The sequence below is a fragment of the Eucalyptus grandis genome, chromosome 6 (assembly GCF_016545825.1).
Source record: "Eucalyptus grandis isolate ANBG69807.140 chromosome 6, ASM1654582v1, whole genome shotgun sequence".
Classification (NCBI taxonomy): Eukaryota; Viridiplantae; Streptophyta; class Magnoliopsida; order Myrtales; family Myrtaceae; genus Eucalyptus; species Eucalyptus grandis.
In genome coordinates, this window is record NC_052617.1 from 51,170,885 (window position 1) to 51,186,242 (window position 15,358).

Consider the following 15,358-nt stretch of genomic DNA (forward strand, 5'->3'; position numbering starts at 1 on the left):
AGAGAGTTTTTCTATTATATATATATATATATATATATGTATATATATGTATGTATGTATGTATGTGTATGTATGTATGTATGTATGTATGTATGTATCTTTTGATTTGTAGGAGATCTCCAAATTTGTAGGAGATTCTAGAATGGTTATGTCGGTGTATATATGTGTTGGTTATATTCTTGTAAAAAGAATGGAACACAAAAAATTGTTTTACTGTTCAACATGGTATCGGAGCAAATGATCTAGGGACTCTATGTTCTGATCACGATCTGAATTCCTTGCTGTGGCGTAGCTGCAGTGGTTTCATGCGGATTGCCACATTGACTGCACCCTTTATTGGGATTCATGGAGGATAACAAGCCACTCATCGAGATAGTTCCTCTGGCTCTAGTGGAAGGCACTATAGTCCCGCATCAAGCTCCGGGAGGGACTTCCACTACTGATGCACTCCTTGAAACCTTGACGTCCAAGTTAACACAAATCTTGACTCACCATCAAACCTCACCTTCTCATGTTGAAAACTCCGCCCCACCAATTGCAGTCAAGTTGGATGGCTGTAATTATGGCCTTCGGTCCCAAGTTGTCGAGATGTATATATCCGAGAATGACAAATTGGGATATATCAATGGGGATTTTCCACCCCCACTTCCGACCGACCCTAATTTTCGGAATTGGAAGACTGATGACAGTACAGTTAAAGGATGGCTCATCAATTCCATGGACCTAGCGTTGATTGGTAATTTTATCCATTTCCCAACAGCAAAGGCAATATGGGATTTGGTGGCTCCTGCGTTCTTTGATGGCACCGATGTCTTCCAAGTGTATGATCTAAAGCGACGTTTGTCTCGACTAAAGCAGGCAGGCGGCCCGATTGAAAAGTATTATAATGATCTTCAAGGTTTATAGCGGGAGGTTGATTTTCGACGGCCTAGTCCCATGACTTGTCCTCATGATATCGAGCGCTACAATGCTCTTGTGCAAGAAGACCATGTATATCTTTTCCTTGATGGACTCGATGATCGCCTTGACAAAGTCAGGGCTAATATTCTACAGATGCATCCCTTCCTGACGGTGGAGCAAGTGTATGCTAGGGTGAGGCGAGAAGATGTACGCCAAGATGTTATGTTATCTTCAATTGAACCATCTAGCACCGCGGCAGCCCTGGTGTCGCGTGGTGGAAATGTTATCTCACACTTTCTCGAGGTTAACAATGAGTCCAAAGCTCTCCAGATGATCCCTCCTAATACTGCATTTGGTGGAGGGAGGACTAACAAAGGTTTGAAAGCTAAACCACAACATCCAGGAGGTTGTACTCATTGTGGTAATACTAAACATACAAAAGATACCTCTTTTAAATTGCACGGTTATCCGGATTGGTGGAAGGAGTTGCAAAACAAGAAAAAAGACAAAAAATGCTATAGGACGAGGGTAGGCATCATTGGCTACCGGGACCTCACCCTTTTCCTTGGTACCGCAGATAGACGCTACCAATACTTCTGATGCAGCTCCTGAAGGCAACACTGGGTGTGCACTTGTTAGTAATTCTCAGTGTGGCAAGGAGGGGTGGATTGTTGATTCTGGGGCAACGGATCACATGACACCCAATTGTAATGATATTATATGCTACACCACTCCGAGGAGACAAGGTATCTATAATGCGAATGGCACTAGTTATCCTGTCATTGGGGCTGACAATGTTGATCTTACACCTTCTTTATCATTGTCTCACACTTTATTAGTGCCCTCTCTGTCTAACCGTTTACTCTCTGTTGGCCAACTCACTGATGCTTTGAAGTGTTGTGTTCTTATGTATCAATCTTTTTGCTTATTTCAGGATATTCTCACGAAGGAGATTATTGGTCGTGGTACTAAAAGGGGGAGGGGGCTGTACCATGTTGATGACTTTCAAGCAGGCCGAGCACATCACATGAGTAGTGGGTCTACTAATAAAGAGAAAGCGATTTGGTTATGGCATCGTCATTGAGGACACCCGTCTTTTGGGTATTTAAAACATTTATTTCCAGACTTGTTTCATAATTTGTCAAATACTGAATTCCAATGTGAGACATGTATTTTGGCAAAAAGTCATTGTGTCTCTTTTCCTTTGAGTTTTAATAAGAGCATCAAGCCGTTTTCTTTGGTTCATTCGGACGTGTGGGGCGCTTCACCGCTTACTACTCTATTTGGGATTTGTTGGTTTGTAACATTTATGGATGATTGTACTCGGATGTCTTGGGTTTATTTAATTAAGCATAAAGATGAAGTGGCAGCAATATTCTGTATGTTTCATTGGATGATTGCAACATAGTTTGGGACTCAAATTCAAGTCCTTCGTAGCAACAATGGTGGGGAATATATTAACCAGCATCTTGTAGCTTACTTTCAGGACACGGGCTTATACATGAAACGTCTTGCACTAGGACGTCCCAACAGAATGGTATCGTTGAGAGGAAGAACCGCCATATCCTCGAGATGGCACGGGCACTCCTATAGCTGGTCAGGTTCCATCTTGTTTTTGGGATGCTGCCGTGGTTACAACGGTACATTCGATGAATAGAATGCCCTCTAGTGTGTTGAACTTTTAGACCCCACTTCAAGCACTTGCATCCTATGTTCCTCTTCCTTCCATCATGACACTACCTCCCAAAGTGTTTTGGTGTGTGGCATACGTCCATCTCCATAAGAACCAATGGACAAAACTCAATCCGTGTGCGGTGAAGTGTGTTTTCATTGGTTATGGCACTCATCAGAAAGGATACCGTTTTTACAATCCAGCTACCAAAAAAACCCACATCACAATAGACATCACCTTTGTTGAGTCCGAATTATTTTTTCCCACACCCAATTGTACCTTTCAGGGGGAGACTTCTAGTGAAATGACAAATTGGTGGGAAGGTGGTGTGATGGTAGGGGTTGCGGTTGATTTTGCTTAAAAAAAAAAAATGACCTCGCAGTGCCGACACCTGGTGACACAAGGACTAGTAACACACAAGCTAAGGTGCAAGTTGACAAGCGGGTTCACATGTTGCAGTAGGCAGCGTTGGCCAGCAATGGTGTGGTCACGGATCATGGTGGGACAACGGAAAATGAGCAACAGTACACTAAAGAATCTAATCATCAGGTTGATTTGGTACAAGAGATACATACACAAACAATCTCAAGAACAGCTCCCTCCACTTCAAAATACCCCCTCTTTAGTACATGACAATTCTCCTGAGGATACTCCTAAGGTAAGTTCTCCTACCACACATAATTTGTCTGTTGATACCGATGTAGCTGTTTGTTATAAATTGCCCGATAGACATATGGTGCGTTTGGAAAAACTTTTGGGGAAAGTTTTTAGGAAAATGCAAACACCTTTGAGTTAAAGGTGTTTTTCAAAATGCATTTGTGTTTGGTAAATTGTACTTTGAAAGCTCTTTATGAAGCACTTTGAGCAAAATAGTGTTTGGGGAATTATATTTACAAAGTATCTTTGTGGTAAAAAAAAATTTATTAAAAGAAAAAATAAAAAAAATTGACCGGCAAGGGCAGTGGCCGCCGGCAACCTCCGGTGACCCCGGATCTGGGGTGGCGAGGTCGTGCGACGCCGTCGCGACCTTCGGCGACCCCGATCCGGGCGGCGAGGCCCGACGACCTCAGATCTAGGTCGTGGCGGCGTCGCGTGACCTCCGGCGACCCCGGATCCAGGGCGGCGAGGTCGCGCGACGCCGCCTCGACCTCCGGCGACCTAGATCCGGGCGTCGAGGTCGCGGAGGACCTCGCCGCCTCGGATCCGGGTCGCGCGATGCCGCCGCGACCCGGATCCGGGGCGGCGAGGTCGCGCGACCCGGATCGGGGTGGCAAGGTCCTCCCGCGACCCTGCCGCCCCAGATCTGGGTCTCGGTGACCTAGACCTCGCCACGACCCACCCCCCGGCGTCAATCGCGCCACCCCCGACGACGGTCATATGGGCGACGGTTGCCGGCAACTGCCTGCCTTTCGCCGGCGACCGGTCGTGGAAGAAGAAGAAGCTCGCGCGGAAGAAGAAGAAGCCCGTGGAAGAAGACAATGAATAGTAAGGGCGAAACCGGACAAACGAAAAATCAATGAGGGTAATTTGGGAAGAAATTTTTTTTTTTAATCCCTCAAGCTCAGCATTTTCGGTAAGCTGAAAGCCCAAGGCAGCCCCCAACCTGCCTTGGGCTTTCAGCCTTGTGAAGCTCGCATTTGGGGAATGCCAACCCAAAAATGAATGCCAAACGGGCTGACATTTGCCCAAGGATCCTTAGGCCTCCAAAAGCTTTGGGAAGTGGTTCCCAAACGGAGCCATAATCGTGGCAAGGCTCCTAATAGGTACTCACTAGATGTGGAAGAACGAAGGTCGAAGTATCTGATCACCAATTATGTTTCGACAAAGTAGTTGTTGGGACCTTTAAAAGCATTTATCTCAAATGTCTTTGCAAGTAGAGTTCCTAATGGAGTACATGAGGCATTAAGGGATCCCGAGTGGGTTCAAGCAATGCAAGAAGAGATGGAGGCTTTACAAAAAAATCAGACTTGGGGACTTGTCGAGTTACCAAAGGGAAAGAAGGCAGTAGGATGTAAATGGGTCTTCACCATCAAATATAAAGCAGATGGTTTTGTTGAGAGGTACAAGACACGTCTAGTAGCAAAAGGATATACCCAAACCTATGGTGTGGACTACCAGGAAACATTCTTTTCAGTTGCAAAACTGAACACTTTGCGGGTATTGTTATCACTTGCAGCAAATTTGGATTGGCCCTTCATCAATTTGATGTAAAGAATGCGTTCTTACATGGAGATTTGGAAGAAGAGATCTACATGGAAATCTCACAAGGATATGCGTGTGCTGATAAATTGGAAGTGGTATGTAAACTCGAGTGGTTGTTGTACGGATTAAAGCAATCATTACGGGCTTGGTTTGGTCGCTTTAGCTTTGCAATGAAAAGGTATGGGTACACTCAAAGTAATTCGGACCATACATTGTTCCTGAAACGACGGCATGACAAAATGACGGCATTGATTATATACGTAGATGACATGATCATCATAGGGGATAACCTTGAGGAGATCACAGAACTTCAAAGGAAATTGGCAAATGAGTTCGAGATGAAGAACTTGGGGGGCCTGAAATATTTTTTGGGTATTGAAGTGGCTAGATCAAAAGAGGGTATATTCTTATCTCAACTAAAGTATGTGTTGGACTTGTTGGCTGAAGTGGGGATATTGGATTGCAAACTTGTTGATATCCATATAGTACAGAATCATAAACTTTGAGTTTTCCCTAATCAGGTATCGACCAATAAGGACCAATATCAAAGGTTGGTAGGGAGATTAATTTATCTATCGCACACTCGGCCTAACATTGCATATGCTATAGGAGTTGTAAGTCAATTTATGCACACTCCTAGTGAAGATCATGTGAATGTTGTAGTTCGGATTTTACGCTACTTGAAGTCAGCACCAAGGAAAAGACTTTTCTTTGCGAAGAATAATCACCATAAGGTGGAAGGATTTACGGATGCTGATTGGGCTGGTAATACCTCGGATATGAGATCGACGTCAGGCTACTTCACATTTGTGGGAGGAAACTTGGTTACATGGATGAGCAAGAAACAAAAAGTAGTAGCTTTGTCAAGTGCTGAAGCCGAGGACTATCTAAGCTTTTGTGGCTAAAGAAGTTGTTAATAGAACTTGACCACACTAAACATGTTGAAGTTGATAGGCATTTTATCAAGCAAAATCTGGATGATAGGGTGGTGAGTTTTTTCATTTATCAAATATGAAGACCAGTTGGCAAACATACTTACAAAGGCTGTATCGAGTCAAGCTTTCCACAGCTCATTTGTCAAGTTGGGTATCAAAGATATTTTCTCACCAGCTTGAGGGGGAGTGTTAACATGAGCTGTCAATTAGAACCTCAATATGAGAGTTTATATATATATATATATATATCAGATCTATAAGAACAGAGAATGTATGAATATTGTATAAAAACTTAAATAAAATCGCGAGAATTATAAATAGTGTAAAGACCAAAGGCAATATATAAAATATAAAGTAAGAGTATGCATAAAAAAAAAACCCACCATGAAGGTGGTCTAAACTTGTAATAAATAAACTGAAAATTACATGTATTGAAAGATACAAAAACTAAAGTATTAAGTCAATCCACTAGGGTGGTAATTCGCACTCTAAGGAGTATTGATGTTTGTATTTCAAGAAATGGTTAACCAACTATCATGTAAGTTGGTAATTCTATATAAAACTATGTATTTGAAACTAACTTACTTTGAAACCATGGGGTACAAGGTAAGAAAGCTTGAGACTTGAAAGGATGAGGGTTTACAAGAGGGTGGGGAGGAAGAAGAGAGAAGAGAGGTCTGAAAATTTCGAGTCCCCTTCTTCTATGCCGAGAGGGTGTATTTATAGGAGATGTTACAGTGAAAGTGCTATAGTGCTGAATAATGTAAAGTGAATAGTGAATAGTGAATAGTGTATGAACAGTGTATGTTTATCATGCTACAGTGTATAGCCTTTGCACTGCTGTAACAGTGTTGGCATGTGATTTCTTGAGTTTAATTTCTATCTAGGTTGATCACGTAGCAGTCGACTTCATTGGTGTTTCCATTGTGATATGACTATGAGGATCCATCTGTATTGTCTTGATATTTGGAAAATTCACATTGTGATCCTTTCGCTTTGGAGAACATTGTTCTGAGGATGTTGCAGTATTCCTCCTTGCTTTGGACTGCAGCCAGTGTTGCACTTGTAATGGATTTTTCTTGTAAAAAAGATGTATTTGATGGGACTGTGGTTGTTTGATTTTTCTGGCTATTTAGCCATGTCTTAACAGCAGTTTCAGATCATTGTTCATGAAATTTGAATCCATCACACTATTTTATTTTATATTTTGGACAAGTATCGGTACACTCGGTTTAGTGGATGTATTGTATTCGAATTCTCAAGCTGTTACCCAAGAGATTCTGAATATTATAAAAAAATGCACAAGGCGTGGGAACCTTATATCATGCGATGTTGGTACGAAGTATTCGCTAAAAACCTTGTATCCTTATTTGATTGTGGGGTGAAGTATTATGTTCAAAGGACTAAAGAGATCCCACTAGGAGTCAAACCAGTTTGGTAGGCTTTATCTAAGTTGTCTCTAAAAAATAATAACCAGGTGTGTTGGAAATTTGTATTTTGTCTGAAGAAGACATTCCACCAAGCTTGTTGGTAGTCCCGGTATGTATATGAGGAGGAGTATGGTAGGCTTTGGGTAAGTCTGGTTTGGAATTTTCTAGGTGTATGGGATGAAGCTTCCCAATGTGAGGGGTGTATGACTTTACTGATGGATATAGTTGAGTATATAATATTTTCTATATTATTTTTGTCAGCAAAGTAAGTGAATCTTGCTGATTCTGTTTCCACTAGAATTTGCTCATAATAAGCAAGAGTTTTGTTTGTATTGTGTGGTTTGAAAAGTCAATTTTTTGGAAATATGTTTTTTGCAAATTTGATTGGATTTTCATCAAAGAATCCATCTTCCACAGTCAACATTTTTTGAAAAGATATTTTGGGGAAAATTTTTTATCTTTGAGAATGAGAGGTTGCCTATGGCTTAATGACCACCTTATTCGAAATTCTTTTGTATTCCGCTTGTTTTTGTGCAGCAAGCGGGGAAGGATTGTTGCTTACTTCAATGGCATTAGATGACTCTTTCTTTACTATTTTTTGTAAAGACTGGGCAAATAACAATATTGTTTCTTTTGGTAGTATGTCGACTAGCTGATTAAAGGCTAGCATTGGTTTAGATGATATGGGATCTATTTCAAAGGTGTTTGGTGTTGTTGTAAGAATGACTAGTTGTTTTCTACTATTTGGAGCCATGTTTTGATGGGTATTAAGCCTGTAGGCTTTGGTGGTGTATTGGAGGGTTCGGCAGTGGCTTTGCCTTTGCCTTTATCTTTGTCTTTTTTGGATCTTGGCATATTGGTATCCCTGTAACAATTCTCTTGTGAGAAAATCAGGTAATGAATTTGAAGAACCATTTATGAATTCAATGTCAAAATCAAATACTGAAAGTATGGCTTGCAATCTGGCAAAAATCTATTTTGATGCAATGTTTAAAACGTCCTTTTGTAAAATGTCTTTGGTTGATTTGCAATCAATTCTCAGGAGAAATTTTTGATTCAATAAATCTCCTTGGAATTTTGATATAGATAAAACCATAGCAAGTATTTCATTTTTGATTGTAGAATAATTTTGTTGAATGGAATTTCAATGTTTTGATATAAACTGAACAACTTGTTCTTTGTTATTATTGACCTATTTGAGAATGCCACCATATCCTAATTCTGAAGCATTAGTCTCAACCATTTTGAAAGTAAAAAGATTAGCAAGATGTAAACATGGTATATCTTTCACATGATTTTTTATTTGTTTGACGATGTTAGTATGGACAGAAGTCCAAGGTGGAAGATCTTTACGCAACCTTTGGTGTAAAGGTTTGCATAGAATATTTATATTGGGAAAGAAATCTATAATATAATTGAGGCTACCAAAAAACCTTTGTAGTTGGGTTTTGTCTTTAATCTCATCTAGAAATTTATCAGTAAATGAGATTGATCTTTCTATGGGAGTTTTGGTACCTAAATGGATGTAATGACCTAGAAATTTAATCTTGGTCTGGAAGAGTGCAATCTTAGTGGGAGAGACTACTAAACCATTTTGTATGATTATTTTTATGAAAGTAGAAAGATGTTTGAAATGCTGTTCTATATTAGAGGTAAAAACTAAAACATCATCTATATAAACTATGATGTATTCTGAATAATGATTGAAGATATCATTCATGATTCTTTGGAATTCTAAAGAGGCATTTTTGAGACCGAATGGCATAACATTCCATTTGTATTGACCAAAATGGACAGTCAAAGCTGTTTTGTACTTATCTTTTTCACTGATTTGTATTTGCCAAAATCCTAACTTCATATCGAATTTGGAAAATATTTTTGATATACATAATCTATTAAGAAAATCTTTTTTTATTGGGTATTGGATATCTTATCCATCTAAGGGCTGTGTTTAGAAGTTCATAATTAATAAATAATTTGGGAACTCCTTTTCTAGTTCAGCATTTTTATTAACATAGAAAGTAGAACAGCTCCAGGGTGATTGGCTTTTTCTTATGAGTTTCTTATTTAAGAGATCTTGTATTTTAGTTTGACAAAATTTCAAAACTTCTTGATTCATCTGTGTAGGACGGGCTTTTGTAGATATTTTGTTTTTAGAAAATTCTTGTTCATAAGGTAAATCAACAATATGCTTCTTTCTTTCCCAAAAAGCGTTGGGTAAAGTAGAGCATATAGTCTTTTCTATGTGTTTTTGTAGGGAAGTTATTTTTTTATGATGTTTGGTTTTATAAGATTTTCTTCAATTGTTTTGAATTCTAAATCTTCTTTTAAGAATTCAAGTTGGTTTTCTTTGTCTTTTATTAGACAATTTATTTCTGAAATGGAATGTTCTTGCAAAATATTTAAACTCCTCTTTTGTGGTTTTGTTATGAAATTAAAAGTGATTTTTCTATTAAGAGCATAAGTTTCAATTCCTTCATTAGTAACTGTAAAATGTTGGATCAATTGTATGAAAAGTGTTGCAAGAATTACTTGTCGTCTCATATTTTTTACTAAGAGAAAAGATGTTTTATAGGACATTTGGTATTTTATTATTAATGCTTCGGCAACTTGTATTGAATGTTTAATTTGTTTTCCGAGGCTGATTTTAAATATTCGGAAATTTTATCAAAATATTTTGTTGGAACAAGCCCTTTTTGATACAATTGAGATCTGCTCCTCCCGTATCAAAGAGTGCTGTTGTTTCAATGATAAATTCATTATTAATTTTTATCATTATATTTATTATCAATTTTCTAGAGGTTATTTATGTTAATAACATAATAAAAGCTGGGTCAGAAGTATCAGAAGTATTTGTAATTTCATTTTGATCTTCCATTTTCGTTTTTCCTTTTATGACAAGGGATTTTATATCAGAGATTTCTTGTTTCATCTTTGATTGGATTGCTTTTTAAGGCTTGTATTTCTAACTTTTGTTGTTTTATTTCATTTTGGAGGTCATTAATATTTATGGGTCTGGACTGAGATTTTTTGTTTCTATTCAAAATGTCTTTTAAATTGTAGGAAGTATTGGGTTTGGAGGTAATATTCATAGAAGAATGTAGTCTATCTAGGTATTCTTTTTTGGCTTCTGGTCAGTGATTTTATCAGCAGTGCTAAGGAAAAATTCTTTTTTTTTTGTTAACATCAGGAATGAGTTTTTCTTGAGAGGCGTCTTCATAATCAAAATCTGAAGAGGATTCTATTTCATTAACTTGAAGACCATCTTCCTCAAGAAGTTCAATAGAAGAAGTATTATCATTTTCTATGAAGATGTTGTTTAACTCATTAAGAGTATTGTTATCTAAAGAAAGTTCATTCAATTTCTTGTTAATTCTACAATATTTTGAAATATGACATTTTCTACCGCAAGAATAACATTTGATGTCTCTAAAATTTTTCTTATCCGTCTAAGGTTTATTATGGTTAATATGATATCTACGTTTATTCCTATGAGGTTGAGGTTTGTTGTGATGTCTCTTTGTTTCTTTTTCATAAAGATAAGTCCCTTTACATTTTGGCTTTGTTTTTTCATTATAAGAGGGGTCATATTGAGCACAGAAGTCTCATAGGCTTCTATTGGTGAGAGAATTGTTCTTCCTTGAGTTGTCTTTGTAATTTGATTGTATTACACATTTGTGTTCATTGTCTATAAACGTATGAGACTATTTCTCCATATGAAAGAAGATCATAAGGAATGTGACCACTGTATTCTTTTCTAATTTTATCTCTAACTTGGTCACCTATAATTTGGGGTAAACCTTCTAAATAATTTGTATTTCTAAAAATGTTGATTGCAGTCAGGTCTAATAAGAACTCTTTGGAGGAATAGTTTTTTGTATTCTCTAAATCTCCCTAAGGATTTACAGCGCATTTTGGATAAGAGATCTTAGTTCCCATCTCTAATGTGTGAAGGGTCTCCTATGTAGTGTTGTGAAATGGAATAGATAAGAGTATTGACTGCATCTTGGATGAAATGTCCTTGATCATCATCCATGCGTTGGCCAAAGTCGTCGATTTTATAGGCAATTAAAATTTGTGTTCTTTGTTCATCGGTCAAATAATTATCCCACCAACCTTTTAGTTGTTCAGTAAATCCGACTACTAAAAGATTAGCAACAGCATGATCAGAAACATCTTGCTGTGTTTTGTAGGCATTGGCAAGCATTACCATGTTATTTAAAATATTCATGATATTGCTTTTGGCAACACCATCTATATTCCATTCATAAATGGCATCAAGAGAGTATTTATTCTGTATTTTTTGCGACGATTATTCTTGGGCAATGTCTAATGGGGTAGCTCTACAATAATAAAGTTTTTGGGGTTGTTTCCAATTGAGTCTGTTTACCTTAGCAACTGATTCATTATCAAAGTCACTAGAGGGTTTGGTCAGGGTGCTAATAGCAAGTTCGTCTGGAGTGTCTTTAATAATTAGTCCTTGGAATTTATGAGTGTCTAGTATAGGAGTAGGCTCTAGCTTTGATTTCCCTAGGAGTTTTTTCTTTTGTTCTATGGCTTTGGCAAACTCTAGACTAAGGTTTTTTGAAAATTCAAAAGCTTTGACAATGGGTTTTTTGAGTGTATCAACTTGTGGTGTGATGAGTTGAGTAGGATTTTGGATGGTGGATTCTATCCTATTCAACTATTTTCCTATGGTAACCAAATGTTAATTAGTATAATTGTTTTGTTCAATAACTTTGTGAGTATAAAGAGAGTCTCCTTTGTTTGGAAGCCTAAAAGGTGTAATTGTAACCTCACTATCTCCATGTTGTATTTTTATTCTCCTAAGGGGAGGATGGTTGGACTCTATGGTTTCTCCATTATCAAGTTTCCACTTATAATGATGATCTAAAACAATTATTTCTTTTGGTTTGAGGAATTGTTCTTCTAACCAATCAAAGAAAAATATATGGATTTCATATTCATACATATAGTCGTAATATTTTTGTTTGATGTCTTTTGCTTTATCAGCAAAGGTTTTGAAGAACCATTCTCTGATTTGTCTGTTGTTTTCAAAATTAAATTCTTTATTAAGAAAAGCTTTGTTTTTTTTTTTTTTTTTTTTTTTTTTTTGTTACCTAGGGAATCTCGTACAGCCGGCAGCCGGAGGGTAAACCCTAGACGATAGGTAGAGTCACCACCACTCTTGCTTGCTGGGTAAGTTGTGGGTTCCTTTCCTTCAAGCCAGACGACGCCGTGGATCGAACACTGGATCTTTCGTGAGAGGAACCAGTGCCCAACCACCTACGCCGCCACCACGGGTGGCAAGAAAAGCTTTGTTTGGTTCAAAATATTTTTCTAAAACATTAAACTCGGCATCTATCATTTACAAATAAGTAGGAGAATGATGAGGAGAATCTGTATTTCCTAGAACTAGTTCAGGCTGATTTTGTTGGTAAACTGGCCTGGAAATCTCTGATCTATTATTTAAACCATTAATTTCCGGTTCAAGAAGTATCTCATGATTACTTCTACTGGTGGAAGGAGGTAAATGTGTTGTATCTTGTGTGGAAGTGTCTCTATGCATACTAGGAGGAGGAGTGTCTCTATGCGTACTTGGAGAGATAGTGATTATAGGTAGAAGATTGGGATTAAGATCTATCGACCTTGTATAAGATGTATGAAAAGAATGACTAGATCTTGAATTGAAAGATCTTCTAGGAAATCTAATGGTCACTCTTTCTTCTAGATGTTGGATGACATTTGTCGGACTAGTATTTTGAACAACTTGTTGGGGAATTTGGTTTTCTAATTTCCATTGTTCTGGTAAAGTAACTTGGTTCCAATTAGTAGACCTATGAATTGTCGTATTAGTTCTAGAAATGTCAGTTTGGAGGAGAAGTGTTTCTCCTCGTGAACTATGTTTGAAAGCATTTTCTCCAAAAGCGGAGGACATGGCTTTATAATGAATTCTATAGACAAGGGCTAAAGGAATAGATCCATCTACCACTTTATAATTATGGGTTTTGATTTAGAGTGTGAGAGCTCTAAGAATGTTCTTATCTTTAAGAGAAACAAAAAATTGGGGTAACAGTCAAAATGTATAGGTCCCTTGTCGAGACTTGTCTCCACAGTACCGAGTATGGACTCATCATAGTTTAAGAGACATGAATCTAATAAAACTAAGATAATATAAGTATTAAGACCTTCTTTTGTTTATGCTTTTGGATGGACTCTTTATTTAAAAGATGTGTTTTTTCATAGAAATTAGAAAGAGGAACATCTCTTTCTTCAATGGTTATGACATAGTCTGATTTTTTGAAAAATTTCAATTTTGATTGTTTGTATATTTCCTTAAGTTGTATTTTAGGAATTTCCCAATTTTCTATAGATTTGTTGAAATCTTCTATTCTTACTTCTTCTCTATATATAGGACTTGGATCTGAGTCCATTTGTGATAGAGAACTAGAGGAAGAGGTAGATCTTCTACGTAAACTCATACTTAAAATCGGAACTGTTCCTTCTTCAAAACCATTATAGAGCTAAACCAATGGTCTAACAGCCACTCAAGAACTTACGGCTTGGACCACTCTGTAGAAACAAGAAAGATGCCAACGAAAGGCTCTCGATTTGAGTACTATGTGTGTATATATATCTATCTATCTTCTGATTTGTAGATCTCTTGACTTGTAGTGATTTATAGGAGATCTCCAGATTTGTAGGAGATTCTAGAATGGTTACGTTGGTGTATATATGTGTGGTTATATTATTGTAAAAAGAATGGAAATAGAAGAGAAAAATTGTTTTATTGTTGAACACCTCGAAGGAGAAGAATTGTTGTTAGCCAATGCGAGGTGAAGATGCAAATTTTTGGATGTGCAAATTGGGATGAAAAAGGTAGACAAGATTTATTAAATTATTGACATTGGTATTTCTCAACATGTAATTGAATTGATCTAATAGAATGAATCTGTTTTTCTTCGATTTTTCTCGTTAGCTTTGGAATATATGGAATTTTTATGGCACATGAGAAATACGTTCCTTCATAGTGTGTAGCTTGCAAGGGTTGATAATGTCGCTAACACACAAGGTCCAACCCTTGCGCGCATTCAATGGTCATTCCCCGTGTTGGCTACATGGCATTAGTTTTCACAAGTTCAACGTGATCCATGAGACCGTAAAAAAGGTTAGCAGCCCTTCACGGTCACATGAATTTTAGTTCTCTGACTTATTAGGTTCTTCATTTCAAAACCAAAGTAAATGTCTTATTGTAATTCATACGCAATCTCTTTATGATTTTGATGTTATAGAAATAAGTCAACTTGGTCATTTGATGCATGTTCACATAGTATCGATTAGATGCCAAATTGAAAACCTCCTTTTTAGAGCAACAATTGTATTATTAGTATTGAATAGAAATTAAAAAAGGACGACGATGGGTCTTGATCTAGCTACTTAGAGGTTTGATTCCTTTCGTTTCAAGGAATGTTAAAACCAAAGTAACTCTTTTACCATATTTATTAATTAACATTTACGATCTTGATTCCATAGGAGTAAGTCAACTTGGGCATTTGGTACTTGTTCACATGCTATCAATCAGACTTCGAAAGAGCAACATGGTTATTGAGAAGGTTAAAATGGGGGAGATAATGCGTCTTGATTTGGTTGTTGAGAGGTTTGATTCCTTTCATTTTAAGGAATATCAAAAACCAAAGTGATCATCCGAGGAATCTTTTATCATGGTTGTGAATAAATTTTTACTACCTTGATTCTACATGAGTAAGTCAACTTGGGCATTTGGTACTTGTTCATATGGTATCAATTAGATGCCAACTCAATAATCCTCCTTTTTAGAGCAACATTGGTATTATTAGTATTGAGTAAGAATTAAAATGGGGAGACAATGGGTCTTGGTATGGTTATTTAGAGGTTTGATCCCTTTTGCTTCAAGGAATATTAAAACCAAAGCATATATACGAGGAATCTTTTATCATGGTTGTGAATGAATTTTTACGACCTTGATTCCACAAAAGTAAGTCAACTTGGGCATTCAGTACCTTTTCTTTCATCTGGTCTTAAATAGATGCAAAATTTAAAATCCTCCTTTTTAGAGCAACAATTGTATTATTAGTATTGAATAGAAATTAAAAAAGGACGATGGTGGGTCTTGATCTAGCTACTTAGAGGTTTGATTCCTTTCGTTTCAAGGAATGTTAAAACCAAACTAATTATTCGAG